Here is a 19,135-nt window from a genome sequence, read left to right on the forward strand (position 1 = left end):
GAACTCAAAGCACTGCCACCCACTCTCAAATATGCATATCTAGGAGAAAATGAAAACTACCCAATGATCATAAATTCATCCCTCAGTCAAGATCAAGAGGACGAGCTACTCAAGGTGCTGCGGGAGCATAAGGATGCCATTGGATGGACCCTTGCTGACCTGAAGGGAATCAGTTCAGCCATATGCATGCATAAAATACTGTTGGAAGATGATGCCAAGCCATCCATTCAATCCCAAAGAAGGATGAACCCAATCATGAAGGAAGTGGTACAGAAAGAGGTTATGAAGCTTTGGCAAGGAGGGATCATATACCCAATTTCGGACAGCCCTTGGGTTAACCCCATACATGTTGTGCCCAAGAAGGGAGGAATCACTGTGGTTACCAATGAGAAAAATGAGCTCATACCCACAAGGACTGTCACAGAATGGCGGATGTGCATAGACTACAGAAAACTCATTGAGGCTACACGAAAAGACCACTTTCCCCTTCCATTCATGGATCAGATGTTGGAAAGACTTGCAGGGCACGCATATTATTGTTTTCTCGACGGTTATTCAGGATATAACCAAATAGTGGTTGATCCGAGAGACCAAGAGAAAACCTCATTTACTTGTCCGTATGGAGTGTTTGCCTATAGGCGCATGCCATTTGGATTATGTAATGCCCCTGCAACTTTCCAACGCTGCATGCTTTCTATCTTTTCAGATATGATAGAAAAATTCATTGAAGTTTTTATGGATGATTTTTCGGTATTCGGAGATTCTTTTCCTAGTTGCCTACATCAGCTCGCCTTGGTATTGAAAAGATGCCAAGAGACCAATTTGGTCTTGAACTGGGAAAAATGCCACTTCATGGTGACAGGAGGAATAGTCCTTGGTCACAAGGTCTCTCACCAAGGCATTGAGGTTGATAGAGCTAAAGTAGAACTTATTGAAAAACTACCCCCACCCAGTGATGTCAAGGCAATTAGGAGTTTATTAGGGCATGCTGGTTTTTACAGAAGGTTCATTAAAGATTTTTCAAAGATAGCCAAGCCCTTAAGCAATTTCCTTGTATCTGATACACCATTTATCTTTGATAAAACATGCATGCTAGCATTTGCACATTTGAAAATGAGGTTATCCTCTGCTCCTATCATTTCCCCACCTGATTGGAACCTACCATTTGAATTGATGTGTGATGCATCTGATTTTGCAGTTGGGGCAGTGTTAGGACAAAGAAAAGATAACATAGTTCGTGTGATATACTATGCTAGCAAAGTCCTTAATGAAACTCAAAGAAATTATACCACTACTGAAAAGGAGTTGCTAGCAATAGTTTTTGTATTTGACAAATTTAGGTCATACCTCATTGGTGCTAAAGTGATTGTTTTTACAGATCACACAGCACTTAAATATTTGTTTGCCAAGCAAGAATCAAAGCCAAGACTAATAAGGTGGATCTTACTGTTGCAGGAATTTGATATTGAAATCAGAGACAAGAAAGGAGTGGAGAACAAGGTGGCAGATCACCTATCCAGAATCCCTCATGATCAAGGTGGAGAAAATGATGCAAATGTGAACGAGCTCTTCCCTGATGAACAGTTGATGACAGTTCACAAAGCACCATGGTTCGCAGATATTGCAAATTTCAAGGCAACTGGGGCATTACCCCCAGGGATCAATAAACATCAAAAGAGGAAGCTCATGAATGATGCAAAATACTTTGTCTGGGACGAGCCATATCTCTTCAAGAAATGTTCTGATGGAATCCTTAGAAGATGTGTTTCGGAAGAGGAAGGAAGAGAAGTCCTGTGGAACTGCCACGGTTCATATTATGGCGGGCACTTTGGAGGGGACAAAACTGCAGCAAAGGTGTTACAAAGCGGATTCTTTTGGCCCACCCTTTTCAAGGATGCCAAGGAACTAGTAAAAAGCTGCAATGAATGCCAAAGATCTGGAAACCTGCCCAAAATAAACGCCTTGCCACAAAATTTCATCTTGGAACTGGAACTGTTTGATGTGTGGGGAATAGATTTCATGGGACCATTCCCAACCTCATATGCAAACAAGTACATCCTGGTAGCAGTAGATTATGTTTCCAAGTGGGTAGAGGCTATTGCAATCCCAACTAATGATAACAAGGTAGTCATGAACTTCCTCAGAAAGAATATCTTTAGCCGGTTTGGAGTCCCAAGAGCCCTCATCAGTAATGGAGGGAGCCACTTTTGTAACAAACCACTAGAAGCTCTCCTCCTACGATATGGGGTAAAACACAAAGTAGCCACACCTTACCACCCTCAAACGAGTGGGCAAACTGAGATATCCAACAGAGAACTGAAGAGGATCCTGGAAAAAACTGTGGGTGCATCTAGAAAGGATTGGTCGAAGAAGCTGGATGATGCTCTTTGGGCATACAGAATAGCATTCAAAACTCCACTTGGAATGTCTCCATATCAACTGGTCTATGGGAAGGTTTGTCATTTACCACTAGAGCTGGAACACAGAGCTCTCTGGGCTATCAAGATACTAAATTTTGACAGCATTGCTGCTGGTGCAAAAAGGATCTTGCAGCTGCAAGAGATGGAGGAATTCAGGTCACAAGCCTATGAAAACACTAAGATGTATAAAGAGAAGGCAAAGAGAAAACATGACATGCATCTTGCGCCAAGGAGTTTCGAAAAGGGGCAGCGAGTACTCCTTTACAATTCTAAATTAAGGCTTTCTAGGAAAACTCAAGTCAAGGTGGTCCGGACCTTTCATGGTTACAAAAGTATCACCATATGGCCACATCGAAATCACGGAAGAAGGTTCAGAGAGGACTTTTACAGTGAATGGACAAAGACTCAAGCATTATCTGGGCAACATGGGGGAAAGCCTCAGAGTAAAGTACCATCTCAAGTAACTAAGGACTCGTCGAGCTAGCGACGATAAAAGAGTGCTCTGTTGGGAGGCAACCCAACCTCAGGTAGTTTCACTTTCATCTTTATTTCAATAAAAATCACAAGTCGTTTCCCCTGTATTGTAAGGAGCTAAGTTTGGTGTTCCACACCAGAACAATCCAAGAGTGATGGTGTAATTCGGAGTTTGGTGTTCCACCAAAGGACATTGGTTAGAATTACACTCCACTCCAGAAGAACATTCCTAGCTCCATCCAATCAAGAGAAACCACTTAGATGTAGTTAGACTATAGGTGATCATTGCTTTGTTGACAATAAGATATGGGGTTCTCTGCATATGTGCAACGTTTGCACTGGGCAAGGAACTAAGTTTGGTGTTCACACACCAAATTGAGTTCAAAAAGCACCAGCATACATGCAAGCTAACTATGTCTCAAGTGCTTTGGGAACAAGCAACTTCCAGTCACCTTGCAGGAATCTTATGAGGAAATGGTGCACCTCTACCCAAAGAAGCGAGGCAGCCAAAAACTAGGATGATGACAAAGAGAGAGAGCAACCAGAAATCATCACCCGAAGGTTGTATTGTTACTTAATTCCATTGTACTCAGAATGGTTAAAAGTTGGAAGTCCGAATGCACTTTTGATTTGTGGCTACTTGTAGTTGAATTTTTTTCTGTCTTTTAAGTTCTGAGTAGGTCTGTGTGCTAGTCTTTATGTCATTGCATCCTTACTTAACTTACTTGTATGCTTGTTCCTTTTGAATTAAATGAAGAGAGAATGATTGTTTTTAAAAGACCAGAGTGGAGTTCATATTGTGGAAGTGCATTCATGAATCTTTGGGGTAGTCATAAGTTAGCTAAGTTGGTTCAACCGCAAGGTTAGGAGGACAACTATTTATCCTGAATACTTGACTTTGGATATACCCATGAGACTAAGTAGATGACAATATCCTAATAAGAGAAAAGGGAAAGAATAATGGAAGTGAAAAACAAAAGAAAAAGATTAAGCAATAAGGCTAGGCACCATGGACCTTGAGACAAGTGTCTGTGGTGCTCCTGTGTGAGGGATCTACTTGGATGAATAAGCTCTCAGGGGTGCTTTATCACTTGGTAACTTGGGTTAACTAACCCGGAATTATCAGCTGAAAATCTACTATCAAGAGTAACCCTCACCACAGAGCATTTAGTAACCCAAAGAGGTGCTGGACACCAAGGTCTCAAGAAAAGAAAATAAAGGAACTATATGCCTGTGGTGTGTATGTATGGGGGAGAGACTTGAGGGAGTAAGTCCTTAGGGGTGCTTCAACACCTAGCACCTTGAACCAACTGGTTCGGGAGTGTTGGCTGAAAGCTTATCTTAAAAGAGTTGCCCCCTTACAGAGCACTTAGCCTAAATAACACAAATAACCCTTGAAATAACAATAAAAGGATCAATGAATAAAAGTCTCATGGGATATAGACAAAGTAAGTGTTTAGGGACATGATAAAGGTCTGAAAGCCAGTAATGGAATGAACCTAAGTTGCTATGCATGAAACCACCATAAAATTAGTAACATGACTTCCACAAGAATGACTCATTCCTCTGGATATTCCATTCATCATTCTCTTGTTCCAGTACTTGCTTAGGGACAAGCAAGCTTTAAGTTTAGTGTTGTGATGCCAGGGCATCTTGGCCAGTTTCACTGACCTTTTCTTTACTGTTTTTAGGGTAGTTTCATGCATTTCTTTAGGAAATAAGCTAGTTTTGGGTAGATATTCACCTACACCTTGATTCAAGCATACATTGTGTATTTTACATTATTTCATGAGAATTTTGCATGAATTTAGTGACAAATTGTATGCTGCATTACCCATGACTTGGACTAGAACTTTGATGCACTCTGTTGCTTGATTTCAGGACCAAAGGAAGCAAGGAAAGGGAGGTAACTTGCAAGGTTAAATGAGAAAAGTGATTGCCAATGACACTCTCAAAGCCATCATTGCCCACGTTAAGAGTCATGTTAACTAAGTTAACGTGAATTTTAACGTGGAAAAGGGAAGTTGAGCCAACGTTAGTGACATTTAACATTATCACTAACGTTGGCAAACACTCATGAGTGGCCACGTTAGAGCCCACGTTAACCTAGTTAACGTGGCCTCTAACGTTAAAGGGGGAAGAGAAGCCAACGTTAGTGACATTCAACATTGTCACTAACGTTGGCCTAAGGATGCAACACACCACATTAACTCCCATGTTAACTTGGTTAACGTGGGAGCTAACGTAAGAAGTGAGAGTTGTCGACAACGTTAGTGACACTCAGCATTGTCACTAACGTTGGAAGCAACCACACAACCCCTCAAGGAGCCACGTTAACTTCCACGTTAACTTAGTTAACGTGGAAGCTAACGATGAGGAATGAATGATGAGCCAACGTTAGTGACACTCAACATTGTCACTAACGTTGGGATGGCTAAGAATGGCCACGTTAGAAGCCACGTTAACCTAGTTAACGTGGACTTTAACGTGAGATCTAGGGGCACATTGGAATGTTAGTGACAATGTTGAGTGTCACTAATGTTCTCGAAGGTTGGCAAGGCCACGTTAGAAGCCACGTTAACCTAGTTAACGTGGGCTTTAACGTGAAGCAAAAAGGGGCACACTAGAACGTTAGTGACAATGTTGAGTGTCACTAACGTTCTCGAAGGTTGGCAAGGCCACGTTAGAAGCCACGTTAACCTAGTTAACGTGAGCTCTAACGTGAGGCAAAGGGGTACATTGGAACGTTAGTAAAAATGTTAAGTGTCACTAACGTTCCCGAACTTATACTTTCACTAAATGATTAACACCCCTTACGCCCTGAGCTAAAGTCTCTGCCCACTTACCACTTTCTCTCTACAAGTAAAGCCAAGCCCAAATGAAGAAAAGAACTGCGTCAAACTCAAGATCCAAAGGCCCAAGACTTGAAGAGCAAAACTAGAAGCTGAGAAGAGTAGTATATATAGGAGTAGCTTTGAATTGTAAAAGGAGTTTTGGAGGAGGCTGGAAGAGGAGAACTACTCTCTGTATTTTACTTTCTCTGCATTTTCTAGTTTTATGATGTATTCTCCATCTTTGTTTTCATTTTCTAGAGCTATGAACAACTAAACCTCTTTCATTGGGTTAGGGAGCTCAATTGTAATTTGATGGATCAATACTAATTTTCATTATTCTTCTTCTATCTTTTCTCTTGATTTTACTTGAAAGCTTTCGATCTTCATCTAATTGAGTAGTTATCTTGGAAGAGAAGCTATTCAAACTTGGATCTCTTTTGAACCTTGAAAGAGGAATGAAGAGATCAAGCTAGAAATGCTTTCTCATGCTGGACCAAATTGGGTTTGGATGGGTATGTGACTATAACCCTCTCAATACTTGATTTGGGAAATGCATGTGGTATAATCAGTGACCATACTTCATCTCTTCTCATGAGCAATTGACCAAGGAATTGGCTATTGATCAAGATTTGAGAGATTGAATTGCAAGAAATTGTAATTCAATCACTTAAGATTGCCAAGGAGATTAATGAGTGCATTGATTGAGGAAGAGATGAAAATGAACTTGATCCGGAGAATTGCAACATCTCCTAAGCCCAATGAACTCCCCATCTCTGATCTTACCCATTCTCTTTAATTTCTGCCATTTACTTTTATGAGCAAATCCCCCATTCCCATTTACAATTCTGTAATTTATTTTCAGTCATTTACTTCCAGTCCTTTAATCTTAGCATTTACTTTTCTGTTATTTACATTCCCGCCATTTTATTTTCTGCAACTCTCAACCAAAATTCTGGATTCGCTCAACTAGAACATTCTTCTAATTAAAGTTGCTTGATCAATCAATCCCTGTGGGATTCGACCTCACTCTATTGTGAGTTTTTACTTGACGACAAATTTGGTACACTTGCCAAAGGGAGATTTGTTGTGAGACAAGTTTTCTGTGCATCATGTGCCCAAGATTTGATGGCCCAAACAGGTGTTCCAAGTCAGCTTAAGAATTCTAGCGTCAAAACGCCAGAACTGGCACAAAAGCTGGAGTTAAACGCCCAAACTGGCACAAAAGCTGGCGTTTAACTCCAAGAAAAGTCTCTACACATGAAAGCTTCAATGCTCAGCCCAAGCACACACCAAGTGGGCCCGGAAGAAGATTTCTGCATTAATTACTTATTTCTGTAACCCTAGGCTACTAGTTTTCTATAAATAGGACCTTTTGCTATTGTATTTTACACACTTGATCAGACTTTTGAGATACCTTTTGATCTTTATATTCACGTTTGGGGAGGCTGGCCATTCGGCCATGCCTAGACCCTGTACTTATGTATTTTCAACGGTGGAGTTTCTACACACCATAGATTAAGGTGTGGAGCTCCACTGTTCTTCATGAATTAATACAATTACTATTGTTCTTCTATTCAATTCACGTCTACTTCCTCTCTAAGATATTCATTCGTTCTTCAACTTGATGAATGTGATGATTCGTGACACTCATCATCATTCTCACTTATGAACATGTGCCTGACAACCACCTCTGTTCTACTAGCAATGGCTTGAATGCGTATCTCTTGGGTTTCTAATCTAACATTGGAACGTTCGTGGTATAGGCTAGAATTATTGGCGGTCATTCTTGAGATCCGGAAAGTCTAAACCTTGTCTGTGGTATTCCGAGTAGGATCTGGGAAGGTATGACTGTGACGAGCTTCAAACTCGCGAGTGTTGGGCGTGTGACAGACGCAAAAGGATCAATGGATCCTATTCCAATATGATTGAGAACTGACAGATAATTAGCCGTGCGGTGACAGCGCATTTGGAACATTTTCACTGAGAGGACGGGAAGTAGCCATTGACAACGGTGATGCCCAACATAAAGCTTACCATGGAAAGGAGTATGAATGATTGGATGAAGGCAATAGGAAAGCAGAGGTTCAGAAGGAACAAAGCATCTCCATACGCTTATCTGAAATTCCTACCAATGAATTACATAAGTATCTCTATCTTTATTTTATATTTTATCCATCTTTTAATTATCAATTCTCTATAACCATTTGAATCTGCCTGACTGAGATTTACAAGATGACCATAGCTTGCTTCAAGCCGACAGTCTCCGTGGGATCGACCCTTACTCACGTAAGGTTTATTACTTGGACGACCCAGTGCACTTGCTGGTTAGTTGTGTGGAATTGTGACAAAGTGTGATTCACGTTTGAGAGCTCCAAGTCTTTGGCGCCATTGTTGATGATCACAATTTCGTGCACCAAGTTTTTGGCGCCATTGTCGGGGATTGTTTGAGTTTGGACAACTGACGGTTCATCTTGTTGCTTAGATTAGGTACTTTTCTTTTTATTTTTCAGAATTTTTAAGAATGAATTCTAGAGTTTGAAGGTGATGTTCTTATCATCACAAAAGCTTATTAATTCTCATCAATTTAGCTGCTGAATTTAATGTCCTGCTGAAGCTTGGCTAGCCATGTCTAATCTTTTTAGACTGAAGCTTTAGACTAACATTGCATGATTCCTGGAATTCTTATTAAAAGTTTTGAATCTCTTTATTCTCTTTTCCATATAATTTTCGAAAAATCACAAAAAAAAAAATTTATAAAATCATAAAATCAAAAGTATTTTTATGTCTCTTGTTTGAGTCTAGTATCTAATTTTTAAGTTTGGTGTCAATTGCATGTTTCTATTCTTCTTGCATTTTTCAAATATATGCATTATGTTCTTCATTGATCTTCAAGTTGTTCTTGATGATTTCCTAGCTCTGATCTTTAAATTCTCTTGTTTTGTTGTTTCTTACATGCATTTTCAAATTGTTATAGTCCTTAGTATACAAACTTCTAAGTTTGGTGTCTTGAATGCATTGTTTATTTGATCTTAGTTGCATTTTTTATTGTTTCTCATCATTAAAAATCCAAAAATATTTTCAAAATTGTGTCTTTTCAAGTCAATAATACAGAGAATTGAAGATTCAGAACATTCAGCAGAGGAAGTAAACAAAAAAAGCTGGGCGTTCAAAACGCCCAGTGAAGAAGGAAAACTGGCGTTTAAACGCCAGCCAGGGTACCTGGCTGGGCGTTTAACGCCCAAAAAGGTAGCATTTTGGGCGTTAAACGCCAGAATGGATGCCATTCTGGGCGTTTAACGCCAGGATGACACTAAAGGGAAGATTTTATTTTTAATCCAAATTTTTTTCAAATCTTCATAACTTTTCAAAATCAAATCTTTTTCAAATCACATCTTTTCAATCATATCTCTTCAAAATCAATTTCTTTCCATTTTTTTATTTTTTTTACTATTTTCGAAAATCCTTGCTATAATTAGTAATTTAATTCAAAATTTTCAAGTTGTTACTTGCCTATTAAGGAAGGATCAAATTTTAAATTCTAGAATCATATCTTCTAATTTCTTGTTAGTCAAGTAATCAACTTTAATTTTAAAACCTTCTTTTTAAAAATTGATTTTCAATCATATGTTCTCAATCATATCTTTTCAATCACATCTTTTTAAAAAATTAATTTTCAATCATATCTTTTTGATTTCTAATTTCAAAATCTTTTTCAGAAATCACTTAATTTCTTTCCCAATTTTAATTTTCGAAAATCATCAATCAAATTTTCAAAATTTCTTTTAATTATTTCAAAATCTTTTACTTTAATTTCGAAAATTCTTCCCCTCTTCTCACATCCTTCTATTTAAGGACTAACACTCCTCCACTATCAATAATTCGAACTCTATCCCTCTTGATAAGTTCGAATTCTTCTCTTTCTACCTTCTCCTTCTATTCTTCTTTTCCTCTGACACTTCAAGGAATCTTTATACTGTGACATAGGGGATTTCATACTTTCCTGTTCTCTTCTCTTTCATATGAGCAGAAGCAAGGACAAAGGCATTCTTGTTGAAGCTGATCCTGAACCTGAAAGGACCTTGAAGAGAAAGCTAAGAGAAGCTAAAGTACAACTCTCTATAGAGGACCTAACAGAAATTTTCAAACAAGAAGAAGCCATGGCAGCCGAAAACAACAACAATGTCAACAAGACAAGGAAGGTGCTTGGTGACTTTACTGCACCTACTCCTGACTTCTATGGGAGAAGCATCTCAATCCCTACCATTAGAGCAAACAACTTTGAGCTTAAGCCTCAATTAGTTTCTCTAATGCAACAGAATTGCAAGTTTCATGGACTTCCATTGGAAGATCCTCATCAGTTCTTAGCAGAATTCTTACAAATCTGTGACACTGTCAAGACCAATGGGGTTGATCCCGAGGTCTATAGACTTATGCTTTTTCCCTTTGCTGTAAGAGATAGAGCTAGAACATGGTTGGATTCACAACCTAAAGAAAACCTGAACTCTTGGGAAAAGCTAGTCAATGCCTTCTTGGAAAAGTTCTTTCCACCTCAAAAATTGAGTAAGCTTAGAGTGGAAGTCCAAACCTTCAGACAGAAGGAAGGTGAATCCCTCTATGAAGCTTGGGAAAGATACAAGCAATTAATCAGAAGGTGTCCTTCTTACATGCTTTCAAAATGGAGCATCATAGGTATCTTCTATGATGGTCTATCTGAACTGTCCAAGATGTCATTGGACAGCTCTGCTGGAGGATCTCTTCATCTGAAGAAGACGCCTGCAGAAGCTCAGGAACTCATTGAAATGGTTGCAAATAACAAATTCATGTACACTTCTGAAAGGAATCCTGTGAATAATGGGACAAATCAGAAGAAAGGAGTTCTTGAGATTGATACTCTGAATGCCATATTGGCTCAGAATAAGATATTAACTCAACAAGTCAATATGATTTCTCAAAGTCTGTCTGGAATGCAAGCTGCACTAGGCAGTACTAAGGAAGCTTCATCTGAAGAAGAAGCTTATGATCTTAAGAACCCAGCAATAGAAGAGGTGAATTACATGGGAAAATCCTATGGTAACACCTATAATCCTTCATGGAGAAATCATCCAAATCTCTCATGGAAGGACCAACAAAGGCCTCAACAAGGCTTCAATAACAATAATGGTGGAAGAAACAGGTTTAGCAATAGCAAACCTTTTCCATCATCTTCTCAGCAACAGACAGAGAATTCTAAGCAGAGCCACTCTGAATTAGCAACTGTAGTCTCTGATCTAATTAAAACCACTCAAAGTTTCATGACTGAAACAAGGTCCTCCATTAGAAAATTACTGAACTCTCTCCTAGTACTCTCCCAAGCAATACAGAAGAGAATCTAAAGAGAGAGTGCAAGGCCATAAACACGTCTCACATGGCCGAACCTGGAGAGAAGGAAGAGGCAGTGATCGCCACTAAGGAAGACCTCAATGGACATCCACTGGCCTCCATGGAGTTCCCTAATGAGGAACCATGGGAATCTGAGGCTCACACTGAGGCTATAGAGATTCCATTGAATCTACTTCTACCATTCATGAGCTCTGATAAGTATTCTTCCTCTGAAGAGGATGAAGATGTTACTGAAGAACAAGTTGCTAAGTACCTTGGAGCAATCATGAAGCTAAGTGCCAAGTTATTTGGTAATGAGACTTGGGAGGATGAACCCCCATTGCTCATCAAAGAACTGGATGACTTGACTAGGCAGAGATTACCTCTGAAGAGACAAGATCCTGGAAAGTTCTCAATACCTTGTACCATAGGCACCATGACCTTTGAAAAGGCTCTGTGTGACCTAGGGTCAAGCATAAACCTCATGCCTCTCTCTGTAATGGAGAAACTAGAAATTTTTGAGGTGCAAGCTGAAAGAATCTCATTAGAGATGGCAGACAATTCAAGGAAACAAGCTTATGGACTTGTAGAGGATGTCTTGGTAAAGGTTGAAGACCATTACATCCCTGCTGATTTCATAATCCTAGAGACTGGGAAGTGTATGGATGAATCCATCATCCTTGACAGACCCTTCCTAGCCACAGCAAAAGCTGTGATTGATGTTGATAGAGGAGAATTGATTATTCAAGTGAATGAAGACTCCCTTGTATTTAAAGCTTAAGGATATCCCTCTGTAACCATGGAGAAGAAGCATGAAGAGCTTCTCTCAATACAGAGTCAAACAGAGCCCCCACAGTCAAACTCTAAGTTTGGTGTTGAAACCCCACATTCAAACTCTAAGTTTGGTGTTGGGAGGTTCCAACATTGCTCTGAACATCTGTGAGGCTCCATGAGAGCCCATGATGAGCGGATATTTTATACGCTTTTTGGGGATAATTTCATATAGTTTAGAGTATGTTTTAGTTAGTTTTTAGTCTATTTCTAGTAGTTTTTAGAAAAAATTCATATTTCTGGACTTTACTATGAGTTGTGTGTTTTTCTGTAATTTCAGGTATTTTTCTGGCTGAAATTGAAGGAGCTGAGCAAAAATCTGATTCAGGCTGAAAAAGGACTGCTAATGCTGTTGGATTCTGACCTCCCTGCACTCAAATTGGATTTTCTGGAGCTACAGAACTCGAAATGGCATGCTTCCAATTGTATTGTAAAGTAGACATCCAGGGCTTTCCAGAAATATATAATAGTCCATACTTTGCACAAGGATAGACGATGTAAACTGGCGTTCAACGCCAGTTCTCTGCCCAATTCTGGCGTCCAGCGCCAGAAAAGGATCAAAAACTGGAGTTGAACGCCCAAACTGGCATAAAAACTGGCGTTCAACTCCACAAATGGCCTCTGCACGTGACTCACTCAAATCTCAGCCCCAGCACACACCAAGTGGGCCCCAGAAGTGGACCTCTGCATCATCCATCATAGTCCACTCATATTTTGTAACCCTAGGCTACTAGTTTAGTATTTAAACAACTTTTAGAGACTTATTTTGTATCTCATGACATTTCAGATCTAAACTTTGTATTCTCTGACGGCATGAGTCTCTAAATCCCATTGTTGGGGGTGAGGAGCTCTGCTGTGTCTCGATGAATTAATGCAAGTATTTCTGTTTTCTATTCAAACACGCTTGTTCCTATCTAAGATGTTCATTCGCGCTTAACTGTGATGAAGGTGATGATCAGTGACATTCATCACCTTCCTCAAACCATGAACGTGTGCCTGACAACCACCTCCGTTCTATATCCGATTGAATGAGTATCTCTGAGATCTCTTAATCAGAATCTCCGTGGTATAAGCTAGAACTGATGGCGGCATTCATGAGAATCCGGAAAGTCTAAACCTTGTCTGTGGTATTCCGAGTAGGATTCAAGGATTGAATGACTGTGACGAGCTTCAAACTCCTGAAGGATGGGCGTTAGTGACAGACGCAAAAGGATAGTAAATCCTATTCCAACCGGATCGAGAACCAACCGGTGATTAGCCGTGCTGTGACAGAGCGCGTGAGCGTAGTTTTCACTGGAAGGATGGAAGGTAGCCATTGACAAAGGTGATCCACCAACACACAGCTTGCTATAGGAGGACGTGCGTGCGTGAACAAGAAGACAGAGGAAAGCAGAGATTCAGAAGACAAAGCATCTCCAAAACTCCAACATATTCTCCATTACTGCATAACAAGTAACTTTTAATTCATGTTCTCCTGGTTATTCGCAATTCACTTGATAAACATAATTGACTTCCTGACTAAGATTTACAAGATAACCATAGATTGCTTCAACCAACAATCTCCGTGGGATTCGACCCTTACTCACGTGAGGTATTACTTGGACGACCCAGTGCACTTGCTGGTTAGTGGTACGAGTTGTGAAAAGTGTGATTCACAATTCGTGCACCAAGTTTTTGGCACCGTTGCCGGGGATTGTTCGTGTTTGAACAACTGACGGATTATTTTGTTGCTTAGATTAGGAAAAATCTTTCTCTTTTTTTTTGTTTAGAGTCTTTTATTATTTATCCCTTGTTAAAATACTTTAAACTTATAGCTCAGTTATTTAGAACGTGGTGTTTATGTTCATGATAATTGGCTATCATATTTTTTAAAAAAACCTTTTTTAAAAATAATTTTTCTATTAAATCCTGTGCCAAACATTAAGTTTGGTGTTTTCAAAAATAATCTTTCTCAAAATTTTTGAAGGTCCCATAACTCATTTGGCTAGAGCGTCAATCTGTGTTCTTGGTAATTGGGTTAGAGTCTTTTATATTCTTTTCAAAACCTTCTTTTTCATAAATAATATTTTCTCTATTAAATTTTGTGCCAAACTTAAAGTTTGGTGTTTTCTTGTTGATTTCCCTTTGGTTTTCGAAAATTTTGGTTTGGTTTTCTAAAAATTTTAAGTTTGGTGTTCTTTCTTCATGTTCTTGTGTTCTTGTGAGTCTTCAAAGTGATCTTGAGTTTCCCTTGTGTCTTGATCTTAAAATTTTTAAGTTTGGTGTTCCTTGGTGCTTTCCCTCCAAATTTTTCGAAAACAAGGAGCATTAGATCTAAAAATTTTAAATCTTGTACTATCTTATTGTTTTTCTCTCTCCTCACTAAATTCAAAAATATCTTTTCAAAATATCTCTTCTAACTTCCTAACTTCTTATCTGTTCAAAATTTGTTCTAACTAACCAACTAACTTTTTGTTTGTTTCTTAACTTTTTCAAAACCACCTAACTAACTCTCTCTCTCTAATTTTCGAAAATATCTCCCCTCTTTTTCAAAAAGTTCTTTTTTTTTTATTAACTAATTAATTTTTATTTTCTTTTACGAAAAAAAAAATTTTTTATTTCAAAATTCAAATTCTTTTTAGTTATTTTATTTTATTTAAGTATTTACTTCTTATAAAATAAAATAAATAAAAAGATAAATCAGTCCAAGTTATATCCATATATCCATCATGGACATAAGTGGAGATGGACAGTCCAGGAGGACTTTGGGGTCATATTCTAACCCCTCTACTGCTTCATATGGGAGTAGCATATGCATACCCTCCATTGGAGTTAGTAGCTTTGAGTTGAATCCTCAGCTCATTATCATGGTGCAGCAAAGTTGCCAGTATTCCGGTCTTCCACAGGAAGAACCTACAGAGTTTCTGGCACAATTTTTACAAATTGCTGACACAGTACATGATAAGGAAATAGATCAGGATGTCTACAGACTATTACTGTTTCCATTTGCTGTAAAAGATCAAGCCAAGAGGTGGTTAAATAACCAACCTAAGGCCAGCATAAGAACATGGAAACAGCTGACAGAAAAATTCCTGAATCAATATTTCCCTCCAAAAAGGATGACACAGCTAAGGCTGGACATCCAAGGCTTTAAACAAGGAGATAATGAATCTCTTTATGATGCCTGGGAGAGATACAGAGAGATGCTACGAAAATGCCCCTCTGAAATGTTTTCAGAGTGGGTTCAGTTAGACATCTTCTACTATGGGCTTGCAGAAGGAGCTCAGATGTCTTTAGATTACTCAGCTGGTGGATCTATCCATATGAGAAAGACAATTGAAGAAGCTCAAGAGCTCATTGATACAGTTTCCAAGAATCAGCATCTGTATCTAAGCAGCAACCCTTCCATGAATGAAGAGGTTAAAACAGTAACTGCTGAATTCAGTACTGTAAAACAAGCTGCTGAATTCAATCAGCAATTAGATTTTCTAACAAAACAGCTAGCTGAATTCAAAGACAGGTTACAGGAGACAAGGATAGCTAATATACATATGGACGAACAGTTTAAGCAAACAAAGCAGCAGCTATCAAAGCAAATAGCAGAAGAATGCCAAGCAGTTCAATTAAGAAGTGGGAAAACATTAAATACCCCACCTCAAGGCATCAAAAATTCAAGAAATGAGCGACCCACCAAAGATTCCCCTGAGGACAGTAAGAGCCTAGGGAAAAATAATTCTGGCACTAAAACGCCAGAAAATGGGTGGAAGGCTGGCGCTGAATGCCCAGACCATGCCCAAAACTGGCGTTCAGCGCCAGAAACAAGGCAGGATTGGCGTTCAACGCCAGAAATGGGCAAGAATCTGGCGTTGAACGCCCAAAGGGGGCATAATCCAGCGTTGAACGCCCAAAATGGGCACATTTCTGGCGTTCAGGCGCCAGGAACAGACAGTGAGTTGGCGTCTAACGTCACTCCAGCTTCTGACTCTGGTACTCAATTGCCAGTGAGGGATCAGACACACACAAGTGCTGATAACAACCCCTCTAAAAAGGCTTCTTTAACCACTAAGGTTGAGGAATATAAAGCCAAGATACCTTATCCTCAAAAACTCCGGAAAGAGGAGCAGGATAAGCAATTTGCTCGCTTTGCAGATTATCTAAGGACTCTTGAAATAAAGATTCCTTTTGCAGAGGCACTTGAGCAAATACCTTCTTATGCCAAGTTCATGAAAGAGATCTTGAGTCATAAAAAGGAGTGGAGAGAAACAGAAAGAGTTCTCCTCACTGAAGAATGCAGTGCAGTCATTCTGAAAAGCTTTCCTGAAAAGCTTAAAGACCCTGGGAGTTTTCTGATACCATGCATATTGGAAGGTGATTGCACCAAGACAGCCTTATGCGATCTTGGGGCAAGCATCAACCTAATACCTGCATCCACTATCAGGAAGCTTGGCTTAACTGAAGAAGTTAAACCAACCCGGATATGTCTCCAACTTGCTGATGGTTCCACTAAATACCCATTAGGCGTGATTGAGGACATGATTGTCAGAGTTGGGCCATTCGCCTTTCCCACTGACTTTGTTGTGCTGGAAATGGAGGAGCACAAGAGTGCTACTCTCATTCTAGGAAGACCCTTCCTAGCAACTGGACGATCCCTCATTGACGTCCAACAGGGGGAAATAACCCTGAGAGTCAACGATGATGAGTTCAAGTTGAACGCTGTCAAAGCCATGCAGCATCCAGACACATCAACAGACTGCATGAAAGTTGATCTCATTGACTCTTTGGTAGAAGAGATCAACATGGCTGAGAGTCTCGAATCAGAGTTGGAAGACATCTTTAAAGATGTTCAGCCTGATTTGGAGGATTCAGGGGACATGAAAGAGCCTCTGAACTTTCTTCTGAAAGAGGAAAAACCTCCTAAACCAGAGCTCAAGCCACTGCCACCATCCTTGAAATATGCATTTCTAGGAGAAGGTGACACCTTTCCAGTGATCATAAGCTCTGCTTTAAATTCACAGGAAGAGGAAGCACTTATTCAAGTGCTAAGAACACACAAGACAGCTCTTGGGTGGTCCATAGGTGACCTTAAGGGCATAAGCCCAGCTAGATGCATGCACAAAATCCTATTGGACGATAATGCCAAACCAGTGGTTCAACCACAGAGGCGGCTAAATCCAGCCATGAAGGAAGTGGTGCAGAAAGAGGTCACCAAATTACTAGAGGCTGGGATTATTTATCCCGTTTCTGATAGCCCCTGGGTGAGCCCTGTTCAAGTCATCCCAAAAAAGGGAGGCATGACAGTGATTCATAATGAAAAAAATGAACTGGTTCCTACAAGAACAGTTACAGGGTGGCGCATGTGTATTGACTACAGAAGGCTCAATACAGCCACCTGAAAGGATCATTTTCCTTTACCATTCATAGACCAGATGCTAGAGAGACTAGCAGGTCATGATTATTACTGCTTTTTGGATGGCTATTCAGGCTATAACCAGATTGCAGTGGATCCCCAGGATCAAGAGAAAACAGCATTCACATGTCCATCTGGAGTGTTTGGTTATAGAAGGATGCCATTTGGGCTATGTAATGCGCCTGCAACCTTCCAGAGATGCATGCTCTCTATTTTCTCTGACATGGTGGAAAAATTTCTGGAAGTCTTCATGGATGACTTCTCAGTATATGGAGACTCATTCAGCTCCTGTCTTGATCACCTGAAACTTGTTCTGAAAAGATGCCAAGAAACCAACCTAGTTTTAAACTGGGAAAAATGTCACTTCATGGTGACTGAAGGAATTGTTCTTGGGCATAAAATCTCAAACAAGGGAATAGAGGTAGATCAAGCAAAAATAGAGGTAATTGAAAAATTACCACCACCTGCCAATGTTAAGGCAATCAGAAGCTTTCTGGGGCATGCAGGATTCTATAGGAGGTTTATAAAGGATTTTTCAAAAATCGCAAAACCTCTAAGCAATCTGCTAGCTGCTGCACGCCATTTGTGTTTGACACAGCATGCCTGCAGGCGTTTGAAACGCTGAAAGCTAAGCTGGTCACAGCACCAGTCATTTCTGCACCAGACTGGACATTGCCATTTGAGTTAATGTGTGATGCCAGTGATCATGCCATTGGTGCAGTATTGGGACAGAGGCATGACAAGCTTCTGCATGTCATTTATTATGCCAGTCGCGTTTTAAATGATGCCCAGAAAAATTACACAACCACAGAAAAAGAACTACTTGCAGTGGTTTACGCCATTGACAAGTTCAGATCATACTTAGTAGGATCAAAAGTGATTGTGTATACTGACCATGCTGCTCTTAAATATCTTCTCACAAAGCAGGATTCAAAAACCAGGCTCATCAGATGGGTATTGCTTCTGTAAGAGTTTGATATAGAAATAAGAGACAGAAAAGGGACAGAGAACCAAGTGGCTGATCATCTGTCCCGGATAGAGCCAGTGGAAGGGATGTCCCTCCCCTTTCTTGAGATCTCTGAGACGTTCCCTGATGAGCATCTATTTGCTATTCAGGAAGCACCATGGTTTGCCGATATTGCAAACTATAAAGCTGCAAGGTTCATACCCAAGGAGTACAATAGAATACAAAAGAAGAAATTAGTTACTGATGCAAAGTACTACTTGTGGGATGAGCCCTATCTCTTTAAGAGATGTGCAGACGGAATTATCCGTAGGTGTGTCCCCAGAGAGGAAGCACAGAGAATCCTATGGCATTGCCATGGATCTCAATATGGAGGCCATTTCGGAGGTGAGCGAACAGCCACCAAGGTCCTCCAATGTGGCTTCTATTGGCCCACACTCTATAAAGATTCCTGAGAGTTTGTACGTAATTGTGACAGTTGCCAAAGAGCTGGTAATCTGCCTCATGGTTACGCCATGCCTCAACAAGGAATCTTGGAAATAGAGTTGTTTGATGTATGGGGAATTGACTTCATGGGACCTTTCCTACCATCATACTCAAACACTTATATTCTAGTGGCAGTTGACTATGTATCAAAATGGGTTGAGGCTATTGCCACACCCACCAATGATTCTAAAACAGTGCTGAAGTTCCTCCAGAAACATATTTTTAGCAGGTTTGGTGTCCCTAGAGTGTTAATCAGTGATGGGGGCACTCACTTCTGCAATAAACAGCTTTACTCTGCCATGGTCCGGTATGGAATTCGCCACAAAGTGGCCACACCATATCATCCACAAACCAATGGGCAAGCGGAAGTCTCTAACAGAGA

At 39.9% G+C, this 19,135-nt stretch overlaps 1 non-coding gene across 1 annotated transcript; it reads right to left on the reverse strand.

The window, feature by feature from the left end:
• Positions 1 to 10,290: 10,290 nt before the first annotated feature.
• Positions 10,291 to 10,398, reverse strand: LOC112787477 (small nucleolar RNA R71). The gene has a single exon (XR_003194889.1). It is a non-coding gene; the product is annotated as a small nucleolar RNA R71 (small nucleolar RNA).
• Between the last annotated feature and the right edge of the window lie 8,737 nt (positions 10,399 to 19,135).

This window comes from Arachis hypogaea, chromosome 20 (assembly GCF_003086295.3).
Source record: "Arachis hypogaea cultivar Tifrunner chromosome 20, arahy.Tifrunner.gnm2.J5K5, whole genome shotgun sequence".
In the NCBI taxonomy this organism is placed as follows: domain Eukaryota; kingdom Viridiplantae; phylum Streptophyta; class Magnoliopsida; order Fabales; family Fabaceae; genus Arachis; species Arachis hypogaea.